Genomic DNA, 23,171 nt, shown 5'->3' on the forward strand with positions numbered 1-23,171 from the left:
CAGTGTTGTCTATGCAAATTAACACACACATGAGAAGTGCCTTGTAAGCAAATGCTATCACCAAGGGTGCTACCAAACCCAATTAACACAGGCTTGCGATAAATTTACATCTAGGTGAGAGGGTTGTATTCCCATGACGTCAAAAGGAATTTAACAGAAGGGCTGCAGACAGGCCAGAGCCGACACGAAATATGGAATAACTAAAGTTCCATACGTCCAATAATAATGGGGTCCATATTTTTAGTGACAGGGTCAGCTAAGGAACAATATGCTTATTTTATCGTAGCCCGTAGCCGTAAGCCTCTCTGGTGATCTGTGGCACAAAAGGAACAACATAACAGACTGCAGCTATATCGTATGTGGTCTCTAAAGGAAGGTAAATTCATAACGGAAAATATGGTATCACTTTGGAGCTTCTGCAATCAACTAGCGATAAGTTATCGCAAAAGCCAGATATTTTAATAAAAATTTGAAGGCTGGAGACCAGCCCACGTGATATCATCCCAGGGGGTGTGTGGGCAGTTCCTCCCCTTCGGCATAAAATACCCCTCTGAGTATGGATCAGTATTCATTGCCGGGAGTATATATTTATTATAGCAAAGGATCATATTCGATAACGGTCAAATCTGGAGTGCCTCTCCTCCACCTATATTGAATCATCTCAGCGATCTTTATAGTAAGTCTTTTTTAATCCTTATTATTTTGTGTAACTGCATAAGTATTGTATTGTCCCCTTTTGTAAAATCCTTGTATATTTTTCATAACACTTTTTCCCTTTTGAATTAAATATAAAATGTAATAGTTCTGTTTCTTTTGCTCTGTAATTGTTCCCTCCCCGGAAGCCCTATACGCTACGAGAAATCAGGCGTCAGACCAGGCCTGTATAATAGTTCAAATCTGGCCGGTGGTGGCAGCGAATAATAATAATTTGGGCTATTGTGAAGCTGGCAGTAACCGTATGGGGAGTATACACATATTCCATGAGTTGAAATCCGGAGTTGTGACGCCATACGCTTTCTCGTCTCTTGCCGATAGCTATGCAGGGAGTAGTCGGGATCATGTACCTGACGAAATCCTGACAGAGTGATGGCAATGGTGAGATATTGTGCGATTTTCCCAGTGTCGTCCCTGACGGTCCTTATTAGTGTTGAGCGAGCACTAAAATGGTTTTCCTGTGAAATATGTTAAGGAATTTCCTTTCTAGGGTAAAGACTTGTGTATAAGGTAAAATAAATAACCAAAAACAAAAATACTCCTCCACACCTTGGGCTATGTTCACAAGTAGGATTTTTCATGCGTTTTTGCACTTTTGTATTGCTTTCAACCGTGACAAATGCATTCACCGGGAAATGTCATTTTAACATTTTACAACCTTATCTGGCCATGTGCTGTGTGATACATGCATACAGTGCTGAAAAGACATGGGAACAGCATGGGGAAGACCCCTGGAAGCATCTCTGACTCCCAGGTCACTGCCTAAAAGTGTGCACATCAGAAGTGATCCTTGCCGCATCAGAAGATGCAGACTTGCAACTATCCCCTTGCAAGTCCTTGTCCCAGGGCAGTGTTCAATTGTACCTCCCCCATTCCTGGCAATGCAAGCGCAAATGTGCAGCCAACCACCCACCCCCAGGCTGCAATGCCATACTGCTAGCTTGCACTTGAAATGGGGCCTTTTAGTTTGGAGAAGGCCGAAGCTGGCCACTACCTCATGGCTGCTTCGGCAGCCAGGTATCCATACTCGGTCCCCAGCCGCCCCTATTTGTCTGGTGCGCCTTATACATAAGATTAAGCGCGCATACCAAAACATTACCTGTGCCCTCCCCAGTGCATTTAGTGGGAAGGACAGCCTATTCCGCTGTAGTGTGTGCATGCCAACCCCCTGTTCATGGCACATGCGAAGATGCTTCCCACCCTGCACATGTCGTTGCAGACTTGCAACTATCCCCGTTCAAGTCCTTGTCCCAGGGCAGTGTTCTATTGTACCTCTCCCATTCCTTGCAATGCAAGCGCAAGTATGCAGCCTGCCACCCACCCACCCCCAGTCTGCAATACCATACTGCTTGCTTGCTTGCACTTTAAATTGGGCCTTTTAGGCATGTGGAGTCGGAATCTGGCCACCACGTCATGGCTGAGTTGGTGGCCTGGTATGCATACTCAGTCCCCAGCCACCCGGCGGCCGGGTGTACATACTCGGTCCCCAGCCGCCCCGAGGCCGGGTGTCCATACACGTTCCTCAGCCGCCTGGGGGTGCCAGGTGTCCATAAACGGTCCCCAGCCGCCTCTATTTCTCCTGTCACCTTCCCACACACTTTTCTTAGCATGGCCTGCTTTAGGGCAGCATTGGACGAGCCCACCAGAGAAAGAAGACTCCTCCGGTGGGCCCTCGCTTCTCCATCAGGGGAGTTGAGAGTGCCAAGGTGAGGAGCATGATGATGATGATAGAAGTCCTCCTCCTCCTCCGAGGATTGCTGGATGTTTTCCTGCTACTATCCCAGTTCTATGACTCCCGTTAAAACAAAGCTTCAGGTGATAAATGATGGATGAGGTGGTGGCAAAGGAGAAAAAGCAGGAGGAACAGGGAGCATTCACATCAATATCAAGCCAGTCAACCACATATGTCTTGTAGGATATGTTTCTGTAACAAAAGGAGCGGTTCGGCTACACAGTTATAGGTCACACAGTGAGTGCAATGCCTACCAAAAATTTCGAGGCACTCCAATGCCCCTTAGAAATGACATGGAGGTCAGAGGGCCTTAACTAAACCGTTTTTTCCATTTATAGCAACTGGGTTTCCTCTACACTGTTGGCCTAAGCAGTGAATGGAAGGCTTTCCAAAAATTATGAGGAACTGCAATGCCCCTTGAAACAGACATGGATTACAGCGTACTAAAAACCTTCTACCCATTATTGGGGAGTGGGTCTCCCTTAGTTTTTGCCTTTGCATTGAAAAGCAAAAGCTGACTAAAATTAGGAGGAAATGCAATGACCGTTGGAAGAGTCGTGGAGGTTAGAGGTAATTAAAAACAACATTTCAATGTCCCTTGGAAGAGCTGTGGAGCTCAGAGTTGTTTAAGAAGATACTTTTAATGCCCCTTTGAAGAGACATGGAGGTGACAGTAGCTTAACAAGACGGTTTTAATGCCCCTTGGAAAAGTGGTGGAGGTCACAGTAGCTTAACAAGACGGTTTTAATGCCCCTTGGAAAAGTGGTGGAGGTCACAGTAGCTTAGCAAGACGGTTTTAATGCCCCTTGGAAAAGTGGTGGAGGTCGCAGTAGCTTAACAAGACGGTTTTAATGCCCCTTGGAAAAGTGGTGGAGGTCACAGTAGCTTAACAAGACGGTTTTAATGCCCCTTGGAAACGTGGTGGAGGTCACAGTAGCTTAACAAGACGGTTTTAATGCCCCTCGGTAGAGACGTGGAGGTCGCAGTAGCTTAACAAGACGGTTTTAATGCCCCTTGGAAAAGTAGTGGAGGTCGCAGTAGCTTAACAAGACGGTTTTAATGCCCCTTGGAAAAGTGGTGGAGGTCATAGTAGCTTAACAAGACGGTTTTAATGCCCCTTGGAAAAGTGGTGGAGGTCACAGTAGCTTAAGAAGACGGTTTGAATGCCCCTTGGAAAAGTGGTGGAGGTCGCAGTAGCTTAACAAGACGGTCTTAATGCCCCTTACAAGAGCCATACTGTACCGCATCTTAAAAACATTATTCCCATTATTGGGGAGTGGGTCTCCCATAGTCTTTGCTTATGACTTCCAAGCAAAAGCTGCCAAAAATTAGGACGGAGGAACTTGCAATGCCCCTTACAAGAGCCATGCAGTACAGCATATTACAAAAATTATTCCCATTATTGGGGAGTGGGTCTCCCATAGTTTTTGCTTATGCCTTCCAAGCAAAAGCTGCCAAAAATTAGGAGGAAATGCCATGCCCGTTTGAAGAGTCGTGGAAGTTAGAGTTAATTAAATACAACATTTCAATGCCCCTTGAAGAGCTGTGGAGTTCAGAGTCATTTAACAAGACTCTTTTAATGCCCCTCGGAAGAGACGTGGAGGTCGCAGTAGCTTAACAAGACCGTTTTAATGCCCCTTGGAAAAGTGGTGGAGGTCACAGTAGCTTCACAAGACGGTTTTAATGCCCCTCGGAAGAGACGTGGAGGTCCCAGTAGCTTAACAAGACAGTTTTAATGCCCCTCGGAAGAGACGTGGAGGTCGCTGTAGCTTAACAAAATGGTTTTAATGCCCCTTGGAGAAGTTTTGTAGGTCGCAGTAGCTTAACAAGACGGTTTTAATTCCCCTTGGAAGAGACGTGGAGGTCGCAGTAGTTTAACAAGACGGTTTTAATGCCCCTTGGAAAAGTGGTGGAGGTCGCAGTAGCTTAACAAGACGGTTTTAATGCCCCTTGTAAAAGTGGTGGAGGTCACAGTAGCTTAACAAGACAGTTTTAATGCCCCTCGGAAGAGACGTGGAGGTCGCAGTTTCTTAACAAGACGGTTTTAATGCCCCTCGGAAGAGACGTGGAGGTCGCCGTAGCTTAACAAGACGGTTTAAATGCCCCTTACAGGAGCCATACAGTACAGCATTTTAAAAATATTATTCCCATTATTGGCGAGTGGGTCTCCCACAGTCTTTGCTTATGCCTTCCAAGCAAAAGCTGACAAAAATAAGGACGGAGGAACTTTCAATAATGGCAACACGGACCACGGTCACCCTGGTGGTATAGTGGTGGTGGAGGCTGAGGATAAAGAGAAGAACATAAAACAGCCGAAATGAGGAAGTGTATACCCATGTGTGGGTGTGAAGCGGTGCATGTGAATACACCTCCCGAAATAACACAGTGGATTTGTCTTTATCTTACTCTCCTGTCATTTGGTGGTGATGAGAAGTCTGGCCCAATCCAGCCCTTGTTCATTTTGATAAGGGTCAGCTTGTCAGCATTGTCAGTTGACAGGCGAGTGCACTTATCAGTTATAATTCTCCCCAGCGGCACTAAAAACACTCTCCGATAACACGCTAGCGGCAGGGCAGGCCAGGACCTCCAAGGTGTACAGAGCGAGTTCATTCCAAGTGTCCAGCTTGGATACTCAATAATTAAAAGGCACAGAGGAATCACGGAGGATGCTGGTACGGTCGGCAAGGTACTCCCTCACCATCTTTTGAAACTTTCCACTGTACTGACTGTCACCCAACATTTTGACAACGCGAGGGTCACGGTTAAGGCAGCGTAACATAAAGTCAGCCATGCGTACCAGACTGGTAACGGGCAAGACTTCCGTGTCCTCACCAAGATGACGACTTACCATGCTCTCCTCCTCCCACCTGTCCTCAGGCCACCCACGCTGAACCGACGGTATGACAGTTGTACAGGTACTGTAACGGGTCTGGGAGGCGGAACCTCAGAGCTACTATACAAGGAGGCGGTCCTTGTAAGGGAGCGGGTGGCGACCAGGGAAGACGGGCTGGAAGTCTCAGCAGGTGAACGGGACAGTCTCTGAGTGAACGGGACAGTCTCTGAGTGAACGGGCTGGAGGTCACGGCAAGTAACCGGGGCAGTCTCTAGGTATAGGGTTGGTACGACCTGTGGCGGCTGAAGATAGACGTGAGCTCCCAGGTGAGCAGGCGAGAGTCTCTGGATGAACGGGTGGTCACAGCAAGTGACGGCGGAGCCTCCAGGAAGACCAGCGGACAGGCAACAGATGAGCGCTCCCAGGTGAGCGGGCAGAAGTCTCTGGACAGGCGGGTGGTCACAGCACGTGACGGCAGAGCCTCCGGGTAGGCAAACAGACAGGTAGCAGAAGAGCGCTCCCAGGTGAGCGGGCAGGAGTCACTGGACAGGCAGGTGGTCACAGCACGTGACGGCAGAGCCTCCAGGTAGGCTAGCAGGCAGATAGCAGATGTGCGCTCCCAGGTGAGCGGGCAAGCTGGTCCATAGACAGACTGACAGGAGTTGGAAGGCAGACCGTCGGACCTCAGGCAGGCAGGCAGGTAGCTGATGTGCGCTCCCAGGTGAGCGGGAAGGCTGGTCCTTAGACAGACTGACAGGATTAGTAAGGCAGACCGTCGGACCTCAGACTAGCAGGCAGGTAGCAAGTAATCAGGCTGAAGCACAGGTGAGACACAGGTGCAAACAACATTGCTCGGGCACCTCCATTTTGGAGGAGGTGCCTTATATACGGTAAAGTCCTCCGGCCATTGGCCGGGGACTCCTTAGGACGGCGCGCGCGGCCCCTTTAAGAGGGAGGGAGGGCGCGCGCGCGCGCCCTAAGCACAGTGGCCGGGAAGGAGCGCGCGCTGCCAGCAGAGCGGGAGAGGGACGCCGGGCACGGAGCAGAGCGGTGAGGGGAACAGCGTCCCTGCCTAGCAGAGGGCAGGGACGCCAGCACTACAGTACCCCCCCCCTTTAGGCCCCCCCCTTTTTTAGGCCAGATAGAAATTTAGCTAGGATGAGAGGGGCATGGATGTTCTCCCGGGGCTCCCACGTTCTCTCCTCAGGACCAAACCCCTTCCAATCTACCAGAAAAAAGGTCTTTCCTCTTACCCTTTTGGTGGCAAGAATGTTCTCTACCTCAAACTCGTCCTCAGCAGAAACCGGAGCAGGAGGCGCACCTGTAGACTTGGAAAAAGAGTTAAGCACCACGGGTTTGAGGAGAGATACATGGAAGGAGTTGGGGATCCGTAAGTTGGCCGGGAGTTTCAATTTATAGGCCACCGGGTTGATCTGACTGATGACCTCCAGAGGACCGATGAACCGAGGCCCTAACTTGTAAGAAGGTATCTTGAGTCGAACATATTTAGATGAGAGCCAGACTTTATCTCCTGGACGAAATTGTGGAGGATCCAGGCGTTTTTTGTCAGCGTGTCTTTTCATACGCTCGGATGACAGAAGGAGTGCGGACCGGGTACTCTCCCATATGGAGGAAAATTTGCTAACGAGAGATTCCGCAGCCGGGTTGTCCACAGAGGTGGGGACAGGAAAAGGAATCCGAGGATGCTGACCAAAGACTACAAAAAACAGGGATTTGGAGGAGGATTCGCTCTTGTGATTATTATAAGAGAACTCGGCCCATGGTAGGAGATCCACCCAGTCAGAATGGTGGGCATTAACGAAGTGCCGGAGGTAACTGGTCAGGTTCTGATTGATCCGCTCCACTTGACCATTGGACTGTGGGTGGTAAGCGGAAGAGAAGTCCAGGGTGACGTCTAGTAGTTTACAAGTGGCTCTCCAGAAACGTGAGGTGAACTGTACCCCACGATCCGACACGATGTGGAGGGGCAGGCCATGAAGACGGAAGATGTGGCGGATAAAGTCTTTAGCCAGCTCGGGTGCAGACGGAAGGCCTGGCAGGGGAATAAAGTGAGCCATCTTGGAAAAGCGGTCAGCGACCACCCAAATGACCGTACAACCGGCAGAGACGGGGAGATCAGTTATAAAGTCCATTGCTATATGCTGCCAGGGGGCAGCAGGTACAGGAAGCGGAAGGAGGCGTCCGGCTGGCAGATGTCTCGGGACTTTGTTGCGGGCGCAGGACACACAGGCAGAAACAAAGTCTATTATGTCCTTGTGCAGGGTAGGCCACCAATAGTGCCGGGCAATAAGCTGGAGGGTCTTTTTCTGACCGGCGTGGCCAGCAAGTTTAGACGAATGGCCCCAGTGTAGGATCTTCTCCCGATCTGGTACTGAAACAAACGTCTTACCGGGAGGGAGACGATTTAGACTCACGGGAGCCACCTGCATTACTCTGGCGGGATCGATGATATGTTTAGGTTCTTCCTCGAGATCGGACACCAGAAAGGATCGGGACAAGGCGTCTGCTTTGACGTTTTTGTCAGTCGGGCGAAAATGAAGAACAAAATCAAAACGAGCAAAAAACAAGGACCACCGGGCTTGGCGCGGGTTAAGTCTCTGGGCATGCTGGAGGTAAGCCAAGTTCTTGTGGTCAGTGTAAATTATTACCGGATGAAGAGCCCCCTCGAGTAGGTAACGCCACTCCTCCAACGCCAGTTTGATGGCCAATAACTCTCGGTCTCCTATGGAATAGTTGCGCTCAGAAGAGGAGAAGAGTTTGGAGAAGAAGCCACAAGTTACCATTCTCCCGGAAGATGATTTTTGAGTAAGTACCGCTCCGGCTCCAGAGGAGGAGGCGTCAACTTCCAGGAAGAACTGCTTGTTGCCGTCCGGGCGATGCAGCACCGGGGCGGAAGAGAAGGCCTGTTTTAGGGAAAGAAAGGCCTCCTCTGCTTCGGGCGGCCACTCTTTGGGATTAGTACCCTTACGGGTGAGTGCGGAAATTGGGGCAGTCCGGGAAGAGAAGTGCGGGATGAAGAGGCGGTAATAGTTGGCGAAGCCCAGGAACCGTTGAATAGCCTTCAACCCCTCTGGTCGGGGCCATTTCTCGATGGCAGACAGTTTCTCAGGATCCATTTGTAGGCCGGTCTGAGAGATAATGTAGCCCAGAAACGGAAGCGAGGTCTGCTCAAAGAGGCACTTCTCATATTTAGCGTAGAGATGGTTCTGCCTGAGCCTGAGCAGGACCTGACGAACGTCCCTCCGGTGAGTCTGGAGATCCGGAGAGAAGACCAAGATGTCATCCAGGTACACCACTACGCAGGAGTAGAGAAGGTCCCGGAAGATGTCATTGACCAACTCTTGAAAGACGGCAGGAGCGTTACCGAGACCAAAGGGCATTACCAGATATTCATAGTGGCCGTCCCGGGTGTTGAATGCCGTCTTCCATTCATCCCCCTGACGGATACGAACCAGGTTGTACGCCCCACGGAGGTCCAGTTTGGTGAAGATTCTAGCCCCCCTCAGACGATCAAATAACTCCGGAATGAGCGGAAGGGGGTACTTATTCTTCACCGTGATCTGGTTAAGGCCTCTATAGTCTATACAGGGAAGGAGAGAGCCGTCCTTCTTTTTGACGAAAAAGAAGCCTGCTCCCGCCGGGGAGGTAGATTTCCGAATGAATCCCCTGGCCAGATTTTCCTCAATATATTCGGACATCGACCAGGTCTCAGCAGCGGATAATGGATAAATACGCCCACGGGGAGGAGAAGTACCAGGTAACAGGTCGATAGGACAGTCGTATGGTCTATGAGGGGGTAGTGTCTCTGCCTCCTTTTTATTAAAGACATCAGCATAAGATCAATAAGGAATCGGAAGTCCAGGTAGATTAGCTGGGGTAGGAGAAGGACGGACGGGATGAACGGGAACCAGACAGGTCTTATGGCAGCCCTGTCCCCAGCGAAGGACTTCTCCGGTCTGCCAATCAAGAACGGGTGCATGTTTCTGGAGCCAAGGTAGGCCTAGCAAGAGGGCGTGAGAGAGTCCAGGCAGAACATGGAAGGAGATACTTTCAGAATGCAGCATTCCCACCTGCAGAGTAATGGATTCGGTGATGAGTTGGATGGGGCGTGGTAAGAGCCCCCCATCCACGGCAGCAACAGACAAGGGTACAGCCAGAGGTTTGGTGGGGATGCGGTATTTCTCTACCAGGGACTGTGAAATAAGATTCCCGGCTGCTCCAGAGTCCAGTTGGGCTAGTTCGAAATAACGGTTCTCCCCGTAGACGATTGAAACTGACAACAGCAGGGATGGAGAGGATTTATTCTTGTCTAGGTGGACCTCTCTGAGCGAACCTAGACACAGGCGTTTCCCGATCTCTCCGGGCAGGCACGGATCTGGTGCTCCTTACTGCCACAGTAGAAGCAGGTCCCCTCGGCACGACATAAGTCCTGACGGGTCTTGACCATCTTGGTCTGGTCGACCTGCATAGGCTCAGGAGGGTGTACCTGGTTAGAGACAGAAGGAGTGACGGGTTTCTGAAAAGTAGGAGCTAGACGTGGTAACCTCCTCTCACGGGTGACCTCTCTGGCACGCTCCTGGAACCGTAGATCAATCCGGGTGGCAAGAGTTATTAAGTCATCGAGAGTGGTAGGAATGTCCCGACCGGCAAGTTCATCTTTAATACGGCCGGACAGACCCTCCCAGAAGACGGAAACCAGAGCGTCGTTATCCCAGGCCAGCTCCGAGGCAAGGGTACGGAACCGTATGGCATATTGGCCCACGGTGAGACTTTCCTGACGGAGGCGTAGCAACGATGATGCGGATGAGGTCTTCCGTCCGGGTTCGTCGAAGACTTTCCAGAAAGCCGTGAGAAAAGCAGGCAAGTTGGACACCAGGGGGTCTCCTCTCTCCCATAGAGGATTTAGCCAGGCCAGGGCCTCCCCGGTGAGATGGGACATGATGAATGCAATTTTGGCTCGGTCGGAGTTAAACTGGTGGGACAAAAGTTCAAAGTGCAGGGTGCACTGATTTATGAAGCCCCGAGCCTGAGCGGAGTCGCCTCCGAAACGAGGAGGTGCAGAAAGCCGGGGTCCAGGGTAGGATACCATGGTATTAGTGGGCAGCGGAGCTGCCGGATTGCGAGACATGGCACTGGCGGAGGTTGCTGGTGGAGCAGTCAGAGTGTCCAGGCGAGTATTGACATTCCGCAGGTGACCCAGGATGGACTCCTGTTGGGACCTTTGACGGGACAGTTCATGACACAGGTCCGAGAGCGAGGGAGCTTGGGTGCCACCGGGTTCCATGGCCCGAGCAAACTGTAACGGGTCTGGGAGGCGGAACCTCAGAGCTACTATACAAGGAGGCGGTCCTTGTAAGGGAGCGGGTGGCGACCAGGGAAGACGGGCTGGAAGTCTCAGCAGGTGAACGGGACAGTCTCTGAGTGAACGGGACAGTCTCTGAGTGAACGGGACAGTCTCTGAGTGAACGGGCTGGAGGTCACGGCAAGTGACCGGGGCAGTCTCTAGGTATAGGGTTGGTACGACCTGTGGCGGCTGAAGATAGACGTGAGCTCCCAGGTGAGCAGGCGAGAGTCTCTGGATGAACGGGTGGTCACAGCAAGTGACGGCGGAGCCTCCAGGAAGACCAGCGGACAGGCGACAGATGAGCGCTCCCTGGTGAGCGGGCAGAAGTCTCTGGACAGGCGGGTGGTCACAGCACGTGACGGCAGAGCCTCCGGGTAGGCAAACAGACAGGTAGCAGAAGAGCGCTCCCAGGTGAGCGGGCAGGAGTCACTGGACAGGCAGGTGGTCACAGCACGTGACGGCAGAGCCTCCAGGTAGGCTAGCAGGCAGATAGCAGATGTGCGCTCCCAGGTGAGCGGGCAAGCTGGTCCATAGACAGACTGACAGGAGTTGGAAGGCAGACCGTCGGACCTCAGGCAGGCAGGCAGGTAGCTGATGTGCGCTCCCAGGTGAGCGGGCAGGCTGGTCCTTAGACAGACTGACAGGATTAGTAAGGCAGACCGTCGGACCTCAGACTAGCAGGCAGGTAGCAAGTAATCAGGCAGGAATCTGGCAGGTAACTGGCAGGTAACTGGCAACGGGACCTGAGGGCTGAAGCACAGGTGAGACACAGGTGCAAACAACATTGCTCGGGCACCTCCATTTTGGAGGAGGTGCCTTATATACGGTAAAGTCCTCCGGCCATTGGCCGGGGACTTCTTAGGACGGCGCGCGCGGCCCCTTTAAGAGGGAGGGAGGGCGCGCGCGCGCGCCCTAAGCACAGTGGCCGGGAAGGAGCGCGCGCTGCCAGCAGAGCGGGAGAGGGACGCCGGGCACGGAGCAGAGCGGTGAGGGGAACAGCGTCCCTGCCTAGCAGAGGGCAGGGACGCCAGCACTACAGGTACTACTGTCTACAGTGCATGCCACAAGCTCCTGTTATTCCTCCTCCTCCTTCTCCTCTCTCTCAGTGTCCCGCAATGCACATTGGGATGAGATGAGGCTGGGCTGTGTGTTATCGCCCTCTACGGCTTCTTGATCCATCTCATCATACTCTGGCTGCAATGCCTCCTCTTTAATTCTCTGCAGAGAGCGTTGCAAAAGACAGACAAGTGGAATGCTGATGCTAATGATGGCGTCATCGCCACTCACCATCTTGGTGGACTCCTCAAAGTTTGTCAGGATGGTACATATGTCAGACATCCAGGTCCACTCCTGAGGTCTTATGTGTGGAGTTTGAACTGAATATCGACGGCATTGTCGATGCTGGTACTCCACAATGCTCTCTTCTGCTCACAAATCCTTTGTAACATGTGGAGGGTAGATTTCCAATGTGTGGGGACATCACATACAAGTCGGTGTGCCGGAAGCTGCAAACGCTGCTGCAACACAGCAAGGGTGGCGGAAGCTGTAGCCGACTTCCGAAAATGAGCTGACAGGCGGCGTACTTTGACGAGCAGATCTGGCAACTCGTGGTACGATTTAAGAAACCACTGAACCACGAGGTTAAGCACATGAGCCAGGCATGGTACGTATGTGATCTCGCCTCGCCTCAGAGCCGTCACCAGGTTACTGCGATTGTCACACACGACCATGCCTGGATATAGTTTCAGCGGTCTCAGCCACAGATCTGCCTGCTCTTTCACAGCTGTCCACAACTCACAAGCAGTGTGAGGTTTATCACCTAAGCTTATGAGTTTCAGCACAGCCTGTTGCCGCTTGGCGGAGGCAGTACTGTAGTGCTTCCAGCTTGTAACTGATGTGGTGATATCTGAGATGGAGGCTGAACATGAGGAGGAGGATGATGCGCAGGAGCTGTACACTGTGGGGGCAACTCTGACTGACAAAGGGCCCGCAATCCTCGGTGTGGGGAGGATGTGTTCCGTCCCAAGGTCCGACTGGGTCCCGGCTTCCACTATGTTTACCCAGTGTGCCGTCAGGGAGATGTACCGTCCCTGGCCACAAGCACTTGTCCACGTGTCCGTTGTCAGGTGGACTCTCCATGTAACTGCGTTGTTGAGGGCACGGCAGATGTTTTGGGACACGTGCTTGTGTAGTGCGGGGATGGCACACCGGGCAAAATAGTGTCGGCTAGGGACCGAGTACCGAGGGACGGCCACCGCCATAAGGTTGCGGAAGGATTCCGTCTCCACCAGCCTAAAAGGCAGCATTTCCAAAGCAAGCAGTCGTGAAATGTGCGAATTTAGGACTGTGGCCTGTGGGGCGTTGGCTGCGAATTTGCGCTTTCATTCAAAGGTCTGCGATATGGACAATTGAATGCTGCGTTGAAACGTGGACGTTGATGCTGCTTCTTGAGAAACTGCCATAACAAGTGAAGACTGAGAGGAGGGGGCATCTTTGCATGCAGTATGGACAAGGGATTGCCTTGCACGCACAACAGGGGTTTCTCTTACACGCACAACAGCGGAAGAAGCAGTGGTGACACACGCTGACACTGGTCGTGGACCCTGGGTTTTGCCCCACAAAGTCGGGTGCATTGCTGACATGTGCCTGATCATGCTGGTGGTGGTCAGGCTGGTAGTTTTGTAACTACTGCTGATGCTGGCCTGGCAGGTGGTACAAATGGCCTTTTTGGGGTTATCAGCAGAGTCTTTAAAAAAATTCCAGACTCTGGAAGACCTACCGGTTGTACTGGCAACGTCCCTCATGTTGGTGTTACGGGGAACGGTTGCCCGCCTTCTGTCTGCGGCCACCACACTGCTTCTTCCTGCCTGTTGGGGTACTCTGCCTCCCTCCCCCTGTGTGCTGCTGGCCTCGCTCTGCGTGTCCTCCTGCCACGTTGGGTCAGTTACTAGATCATCCACCACCTCCTCCTTTTCCGCACCACGGTCCTCCTCCTCACTTCGTGGCAATTGTGTCTTGTCATCGTCCACTTCTTGTGACAAATTGCCAGTGTCGCCTTCCTGTGGCCGTGGCTGTTCAAATATTTGGCCATCGCTACATGGGATCTCCTCTTCCACCACTTCAAGCGGAGCAGGCGAGGGGCCCAAATATGGAAATGGACCACTGAATAGCTCTTCAGAGTGTCCAAGTGTGGGATCAGTTGCTGTCTGACGACACTCGGCATTGTGGGAGAAAGGAGGATCAGGGTGAGGAGGAGTAGGCGGTCGAGACTCACGGCTACTAAGAGTTGACCGTGTGGAAGACAGACCGGAGGTAGTGGTGCCCAGGTAACTGGAAGTATTATCTGCTATCCAATTAATAACCTGTTCACACTGATCAGTTCGCAATAGTGGTGTTGTTGTGTGCTTCTGTGACACCCCAGGGGTCTGGTTGCCACAGTGATAGAGATATTATGTCTGAGAGCAGGTGGGAGGTCCTTTGGTCAGGGATCCTGTGCATGCCACACCTCCTGCCCAGTCTTGGGAGGGGAAGAACTTCCCCTGTATAAACCCGGGGCTGAGGCAGGGTGAGTCAGACAAGGAGAGTGGAGAAGAGAAGCAGCATAGGAAACAGCAGAGTTACAAGGAGTCAGGGGCTGGCAGCTACAGAGCTCGCCCTGACTAAGAAGATTCTTTACCGGACCCGGAGTCCGAGGCTGTGGGGACTAACTCCTACCCAGCAGCAGAATCCGTCGGGCAGGGGATTTCAGGTCCTCTGGCCCAGAAGCCCGAAGGCACGGTCACACGCGTGGGACCAGCACCGCCATCGTGGAGCGGAAGCCATTAGAAGGCCCCGAGTCACCGGCCATACGGGTGAGCACCACACGGTACACTCAGGGACGTGGGCTACTTACATCAGCTTCTAGCAAGGTAGCCAGAAGAGTACAGTCAGTTTGGGAGGCCTACAACTACGCCTGGCCAGGGGAGATCCCATCTGCTCAAAGACTGACCAGGCCCCGTTTGCTAGCAAGTACTCCGGGAGGGTCTGTCGTTGTTACCAGTAAAGACCCTGAACTACACCGTACCGTCTCTGAGTGGTTCCTGCTACCCCCATCATCCACGTCGGCTGCCCTGAGGCCATACCCCTCCCGTTGGGGGTTATACTATCACGCTGCACAATCCTACCACCGGCCTCAGCGGTCTGCCCTGCAGCAGCAGCTTCCTGGCTGCACTCAACGGGTGGCGTAGTCATCAACTATTTACTACTAATAGACTGCCGTCTAGTTTGACTCCCTGGGCACGGACCGGGTCACCGCCACGAGATTACAACCCTCCACGGATGCGGCTCCGGGTAAGCTCCCGCGTGCGCACCGTAGCGCGACACAGGCCCAGGGGCGCGTCACTTCCCTAGTAATTACGGTCAAGAACTGGGAGCGAGAAGATGTGGCTTTTGGTTGTGGCACATTTTCACCTTGGCCACGGCCTCGTCCTCTGCACGCACCATCACCAGAACGTCCAGTTCCACGTCCCTTGCCATGCGCCTTGCCCATTGTAAATGAAGTAAAATAGCATACACTAGCACTATCAATGGCAAAAGGGTAATAAAAAGGAGATTAGAACCGTAGAAGAGGAAAACCACAGTTCTAATTCTCTGGTCTACACCAGAATCTTTTAAACAGATATATTTGTGTCTGAAAAGTCAGCGAGACACTCAAACTGTTTTTTTTATGTAAAAAATGCAAAAAGGTGGATTACATCCAGATTTGAACTGTGGAAGTGGAAAACCGCAGTTCTATTTCTCTGGCCTACACCAGAATCTTTTAAACAGATATATTTGTGTCTGAACAGTCAGCGAGACACTCAAACTGTTTTTTTTTTATGTAAAAAAGGCAAAAAGGTGGATTACACCCTGATTTGAACAGTGGAAAAGGAAAACCACAGTTCTATTTCTCTGGCCTACACCAGAATCTTTTAAACAGATATATTTGTGTCTGAACAGTCAGCGAGACACTCAAACTGTTTTTTTTATGTAAAAAAGTCAAAAAGGTGGATTACACCCAGATTTGAATCGTGGAAGAGAAAAACCACAGTTCTAGTTCTCTGGCCTTCACCAGAATCGTTTAAACAGATATATTTGTGTCTGAAAAGTCAGCGAGACACTCAAACTGTTTTTTTTTAGGAAAAAGGGCAAAAAGGTGGATAACACCCCGATTTGAACCGTGGAAAAGGAAAACCACAGTTCTATTTCTCTGGCCTACACCAGAATCTTTTAAACAGATATATTTGTGTCTGAACAGTCAGCAAGTCACTCAAACTGTTTTTTTTATGTGAAAAAGGCAAAAAGATGGATTACACCCAGATTTGAATCGTGGAAGAGGAAAACCACAGTTCTATTTCTCTGGCCTACAACAGAATCTTTTAAACAGATAAATTTGTGTCTGAAGAGTGAGCGAGACACTCAAACTGTTTTTATTTATGGAAAAAAGGTGGATAACACCCAGATTTGAACCATGGAAAAGGAAAACCACACTTCTAATTTCCTGGCATATACCAGACTTTTTTAAATAGATATATTTGTGTCTGAACAGTCACCAAGACACTCAAACTGTTTTTTTTTATGTAAAAAAGGCAAAAAGGTGGATTACACCCAGATTTGAACCGTGGAAGAGGAAAACCACAGTTCTATTTCTCTTGCCTACACCAGAATCTTTTAAACAGATATATTTGTGTCTGAACAGTCAGCGAGACACTCAAACTGATTTTATTTATGGAAAAAAGGCAAAAAGGTGGATAACACCCACATTTGAACCGTGGAAGAGGAAAACCACACTTCTAATTTCCTGGCATATACCAGACTTTTTTAAATAGATATATTTGTGTCTGAACAGTCACCGAGACACTCAAACTGTTTGTTTTTTTATGTAAAAAAGGCAAAAAGGTGGATAACACCCAGATTTGAACCGTGGAAGAGAAAAACCACAGTTCTAGTTCTCTGGCCTACACTAGAATCGTTTAAACAGATATATTTGTGTCTGAACAGTCAGCGAGACACTCAAACTGTTTTTTTTTATGGAAAAAGGGCAAAAAGGTGGATAACACCCAGATCTGAACCGTGGAAAAGGAAAACCACAGTTCTATTTCTCTGGCCTACACCAGAATCTTTTAAACAGATATATTTGTGTCTGAACAGTCAGCGAGACACTCAAACTGTTTTTTCTATGTAAAAAAGGCAAATAGGTGGATTACACCCAGATTTGAACCGTGGAAGAGGAAAACCACAGTTCTATTTCTCTGGCCTACACCAGAATCTTTTAAACAGATATATTTGTGTCTGAACAGTCAGCAAGACACTCAAACTGTTTTTTTTATGTAAAAAAGGAAAAAAGGTGGATTACACCCAGGTTTGAACCGTGGAAGAGAAAAACCACAGTTCTAGTTCTCTGGCCTACACTAGAATCGTGTAAACAGATATATTTGTGTCTGAACAGTCAGCGAGACACTCAAACTGTTTTTTCTATGTAAAAATGGCAAAAAGGTGGATTACATCCAGATTTGAACCGTGAAAGAGGAAAACCACAGTTCTAGCTCTCTGGCCTACACCAGAATCTTTTAAACAGATATATTTTTTAAATAGATATATTTGTTTCTGAACAGTCACCGAGACACTCAAACAGTTTTTTTTTATGGAAAAAAGGCAAAAAGGTAGATAACACCCAGATTTGAACCGTGGAAGAAGAAAACCACAGTTCTAATTTCCTGACGTGTACCAGACTTTTTCAAATAGATATATTTGTGTCTGAACAGTCACCGAGACACTCAAACTGTTTTTTTTTTTATGGAAAAAAGGCAAAAAGGTAGATAACACCCAGATTTGTACCGTGGAAGAGGAAAACCACAGTTCTAATTTCCTGACGTATACCAGACTTTTTTAAATAGATATATTTGTGTCTGAACAGTCAGCGAGACACTCAAACTGTTTTTTTTATGGAAAAAAGGCAAAAAAGTGGATAATACAGAGATTTGAACCGTGGAACTGCAAAACCACAGTTCTAGTGGGTTTTTTTTGGGGGGGGGGAATACCAAAAGGTTAATAGCACGGGTATTTGTACAGTGTGACTGAGGGAAAAAAAAAAAAAAAGAGGATTTAGATGAAAAAAAAGGATTTTTCCTGGCCCCTGAGACCTGGGGCTAAGTCTAGCAATTTGAGCAGCAGCAGCACACAGGACTGTAATGCAGTGTTTGTTGGTATAACCACTGCGTCTCCTATACAGCCTGCGTGCCTGCCTGCCTGATATCTGGGATGGATATCAGTCCTCAGAAGAACTGTTTGTTTGATTTTGCAGGTTTTAGAGACCCTACACAACCTATTTCGCAGAATAAATCTCTCCCTAGCTCAGCAGCACTCTCCCTACACTGTCTGATCCGGAGCGACTATGTCCAAGATTGCGGCGCCCGGTTTTAAATACTTGAGGTGACGCTGTGCGGCCAGCCAATCACTGTAATGCCCACAACCAACATGGCTGCGGCTTTACAGTGACTGGCTGGCAATCCCTGCATGTTCATTGGCTCTGTAAAGAGCGCCAAACATGCAGGGCGGAGACCCGAGCTCCCGCCCGAGTAACCCGAAAATGCTCGGTGCTCGCCGAACATCCTGAGTAGTGAGATGCTCGGGCGAGTACCGAGCAGTGTCGAGCATGCTCGCTCAACACTAATGAACATCAATTGATACTTGGCGGCGTCTACATTTTGAAGACAGAGATTAGATGTACTGTTCATCTCTTCACAACACATATTCCCATTTGGGTTACTTCTTTATCAGGCACAGTGATCGACATTAACTAATAGATATCCTGTTCTCAGACCAAGCTCTGGTGATTTTGTCTCTCTTTCTCCATTCCCAGACAATGGCAATGAAAATTGAATTCAATACTATTAAATGACCTGATAGTTGTCCAAGAGGTTTAAAATACTCTGTTTGACTATTTTACTACTAACTCTACATAGGGTAAGTCCCCCAATATAATCCGGAAGGGCCACAAATGTGTAATTATGAGGTTCTTTATTAATCATGGGTCACACATAAAACGAAAACGGGTCTCAACAAGCAATGCTCTGTTGTCAGATATGATGGTGCTTGAAATATAAGGGCCTCCATGATTACAGCACTAAGACATCTGACATTCAAAAGTCCTTCCGTCACACAAAGCTAAGGGTGCACTGGCCAAATTCAGAAGACATTTTTCTGAATTTGGAAATAAAATCAGCAGAACACTTGCTAGAGCACTTAGGATCCAAAGATCCATAGGTTTCATATCGTTGATCTGCACTTCTCGGGGAGTAAAGTTAATATGCCTGGAAGCATTGCTTCCTCCTCCAAGGAGTATTATACCTCATTGATTTTCCATTGATAAAACAAACTCTGAAACCTCGAGTGTTGATTTCTAAAACTGTATACAAGAATATATTAGGAACTCATGCCTTCCATCTTTGAAGGGTGATAATTTTGCAGACCTAAAAAGACATATATCTCAATTGGAGCTTAAGAATTCCCCAACAGGCAAAGCCCCCGGCCGTGATGGCTTACCTCTTATGTAGTATAAAAAATGTAGTGACTCATTGCTTATGTGGCGCCCAGCTATGCTTGGTACCACAGATCCTATAAGTGTGCATTGATGGAATCCTCCACAAGAGGCCCCCATAAACATTCACACATCTCCACCTTCCACCTCAGACCAGCAGAGGGAGCCCGTTAGGGATATAAATAGGGAAGGTGGAGCTAGGCAGTTCAGTTCCTCTGAAGAGTTCCTGCAGTAGAGAAACCTGTGAGCGGTCAGTCTGCAGTGGAGCTCAATCTAGTCTAGAGAACTCAGTTAATAGTTCAGCAGTGGAGCACGAGGCTCCACTGCTGAACTATTAACTGAGTTCTCTAGACTAGAGAACTCAGTTAATAGTTCAGCAGTGGAGCACGAGGCTCCAGCTAGCTAGATTCAGGGGAGCTCAGTTAGAGCTTAAGGTGTGCCGGCGCCATAATATCGGTGAAGCGCGGCAAGCTGCCGTTAGTGTGTATAGCATAGTGTGGGCCCGAGTAGGCCGAAGGCGAGTGGAGAGTTAGTAACATAGGGGGCAGAGGAGCTTAACTAGCTCACCCCGAAGAATTTACCGGACACGGGTTCCGAGCTTACCGGGATCTCCAAGACCCAGTAAGGCATAACCGGAATCCCTGGAAGACTACAGGTCCCAGGTTCACCAGAGAGCGGATACGTAACAGAGCCAGGAGACACATAGACCCCGTAAGCTGGGAGCATGCACTCCAAGAGAAGGCCCTACCACAACGTCAGCCGGTGCAGGACAGAGACAAAGTTAGGCCTAGCTCCAGGCAGGTCAGAAACTTACTACACAGAGGCAAGAAGCAGTAGGCCCTAAACCCTCTCATTGGGGAGGATCCTGATATGCACCCTTCACCCTACAGTGCTCCGGGATGTGCCTGAGTTTCCACCAGTAAAAGGTACTGAAGTTACTACCGTGTCCGTCCCCGTTCTTGCTGTGACCCGACTGGGTCTCGTCTGCCCTGCATCCCCCGGTCCGTACGCTGCCCTGAAGCCTAGCTCCTCCTGTGGGGAGCTATACCATCGAGCTGCCTTGTCACCGGCCTCAGTGGACTGCCGCAGCGCTGGTGATTCTCACCAAAAACCACAGATGGCATCACGAACTTTCATAAAATTTACAAACAATCCCCTTTTAAAAGCTGATCCCAGGGTACAGGCCCAGGAGCCGACCACCGCGACATCCCCAAAGGTCAGGCAAAGGCCCGGGTACCGAGTCATCCCCATCCCCTGGGCTAGTCATCCTTTTCTGGCGTCACGAACAGGATCCCGTGCCCGCTGCAACGCCGCAGTGTTCTGCCAGTTGCCACCGGGTACTGTGCGCCTTTATTGAAGTGAACTGTATATTTGACTGTGGTGAAGACGGCCGCCATTGCTGGGCCGCCGAGCAAGAAGAAGGGCGTAACTGCTTGAAATTAAGGGGCGTAACTGCAAAAGAGCGCGAAGCCCCGGACACGCCCCACGCCTCGACGTCAGACCAGGAAGCGCCAGGTCCTGGAAGAAGCCGCGGTGAGCGCTCTGACGTAGGACGCAAGGTCCTGAATACGGCCGTCACCTGCGGAGCTGCGGCCTACTGGAAGAAAAGAAAAGAAGGTAGGCCACGGTTCGCTAGGGGGGTGCCAGAATGTCCGAGGAACAGCACAACGCCGGGATACCGGTTAACGGCCCTGATGTTCAACCCGCGCCCGACGCCGAGCAGGCCGAAGCGGCCGCTCCACCAGCAGCGCCTGTAACCCCTGTCATTCCCATAACTTTACCGTACATTCCTGGAGCAAAGTGGCTCCCCCAGTACAACGGCAAACCAGATACCCTGTTTGGATTCAAACTGAAGATATGCGGTATTTCGGACATGTACTCTATGACAGGCAAGCAAAGAGCCGCTGTAGTATTAGGACAATTGACTGGTGCTGCGGAGCGAGAAGTGGAAACATGGTCAGCCGCAGACCAGGAGTCAGTGTCCGCAATCTTTAAAAAGCTACAGACTGTTTTTGAGGACCATACTGAGGCGAACCTCTGGATGAGGTTCTACAACTGTTCTCAACAGCCGGAGGACAATGTTTGGGACTATGCCTGGCGTCTACAAGGGGCCCTGCGGGCTCTGAAACAGGTTAGCCCAACCAGCATCGAAAATGAAAACAAAATGCTGAAGGAACAGTTTGTCCGGGGACTGAGGTCTCCAGAGGAGAGCAGGACTGTACGTTGGTGGTCCTTGGATCATCCAGATGCCACCTTTGACAATCTTAAGGACATGGCTATAAAAGGACTGCAGCCCCTGGAAACAAATGCCATCCAATGTTACCAGGGTGGGGCCACCCCAGTGCCTGCAACACCCACCTTTTCCCCAGTGGCTGCTGAAGCCAAGGTTCCAGCAACGTCCCCTAGAGAGCTGGACAGTCTGCGCTCTGAAGTGCGTCAGTTGAGCAAAACCCTGACCACTGTGCTGAGTGCCCTGCAGCTGCGGACGGAGCCCGAGGAAGGAGGGAAAATCCTGTTAGCCGATAGCCCTGAGGATGTCCCCTTGATGCGAAGGAGGAGGAGGACAACACCACCCTCTACGAGGATCATTGACCAGCGCCGTCCACAGAAGGACCCTACCTGCTACCGCTGCCGCAAGACCGGACACACCGCCCAGAATTGTCCTTTAAACGAGAAAACCCTGGGGCCGAGGGCCGACACCCAGGAGTAAATTCCCCAGGCCCTTCAGACTGGTACAACAGGTTCGTCGGAGGAAGACCTTTCCTGTCCATTGTGCTGGACGGCATCCCGACGCATGCCCTGCTGGACACAGGATCTCAGGTAACCATCATGCCTGACGTCCTCTACAAGAGGTTCTGGTCCATGGACGACCTAAGGCCTCCAGCTCCAAATCTTTCTGTTTATGCCTCAAATGGACTCCCCCTTAACCTAATCGGGGTTAAGAATGTGACTGTAAAGGTGGGGAGAGTGGAGCTGAAGGACCAGGGGCTAATTGTAGTAGAGACTAATCCTGATGACACCAATCCATATATGGTACTAGGCACTAACATTGTTGGTAACTGTTTGGGAGAAGTTGTGTTCTTGCTCCAACAGATAACTGACACTGCCAGACCAGGACAGAGGAGGGTGCTGCAGAAGGAAATCCGGGTCCTGATGTACCAACAGCAAGTAAGGTTAACAGACGGTGAAATCGGTAATGTGCGGGTGACGGACCCCATACCCATTGTGATCCCCCCAATGAGTGAAATGCTTATCTGGTGTAGAGCTGCTATAGGTCTTAGAGGACAGAGCTACCAGGCGGTAGTAGAACCCCTTTGCTCCGAGCACAGACCCACGCTCTTAACCGCCAGAGGAGTGGTAGATGTACGCAATGGGAGGGTGCCCGTCCGTCTTCTCAACTGTGGGGAAGATGAGGTCAGATTGCCACATTATGCCACTGTTGCCAAATTACATGCTGTAAATAACAACTGCATTCACAAGGCGGAGTCCTTAACCTCACCAGATGAAGTGGAGGATAATGACCCTGCAACCCAGGTGGAGGATTGGTGTCAACTGCTCCATGTTGGGACAGACATCACTTTGGCCCATCAGAAACAGGGTGTAAACCGGGTGGTTCAAGAATACACGCAGGTGTTCAGTAAACATCCACTTGACTTCGGGAGGATTAAGGGGGTTCAACACCATATCCCCACAGACGACCATCCCCCAATAAAAGAACGTTACAGGCCTATATCACCAGCTCACTACCAGAAGGCAAAGGAAATGCTGCAGGACATGAGAAAGGCGGGGGTAATAAGGGATAGTTATAGTCCCTGGGCAGCTCCCCTAGTGCTATTTAGGAAAAAGGACGGGAGCATGAGAATGTGTGTAGATTACCGACAAGTAAATCGCATTACACATAAAGATGCATACCCTTTACCACGCAGAGAGGAGTCCCTAGCTGCCTTAAAGTCTGCAAATTACTTTTCCA

The sequence above is a fragment of the Phyllobates terribilis genome, unplaced genomic scaffold, assembly GCF_046119375.1.
Source record: "Phyllobates terribilis strain yellow unplaced genomic scaffold, ASM4611937v1 Scaffold_9__5_contigs__length_417890890, whole genome shotgun sequence".
NCBI lineage: Eukaryota > Metazoa > Chordata > Amphibia > Anura > Dendrobatidae > Phyllobates > Phyllobates terribilis.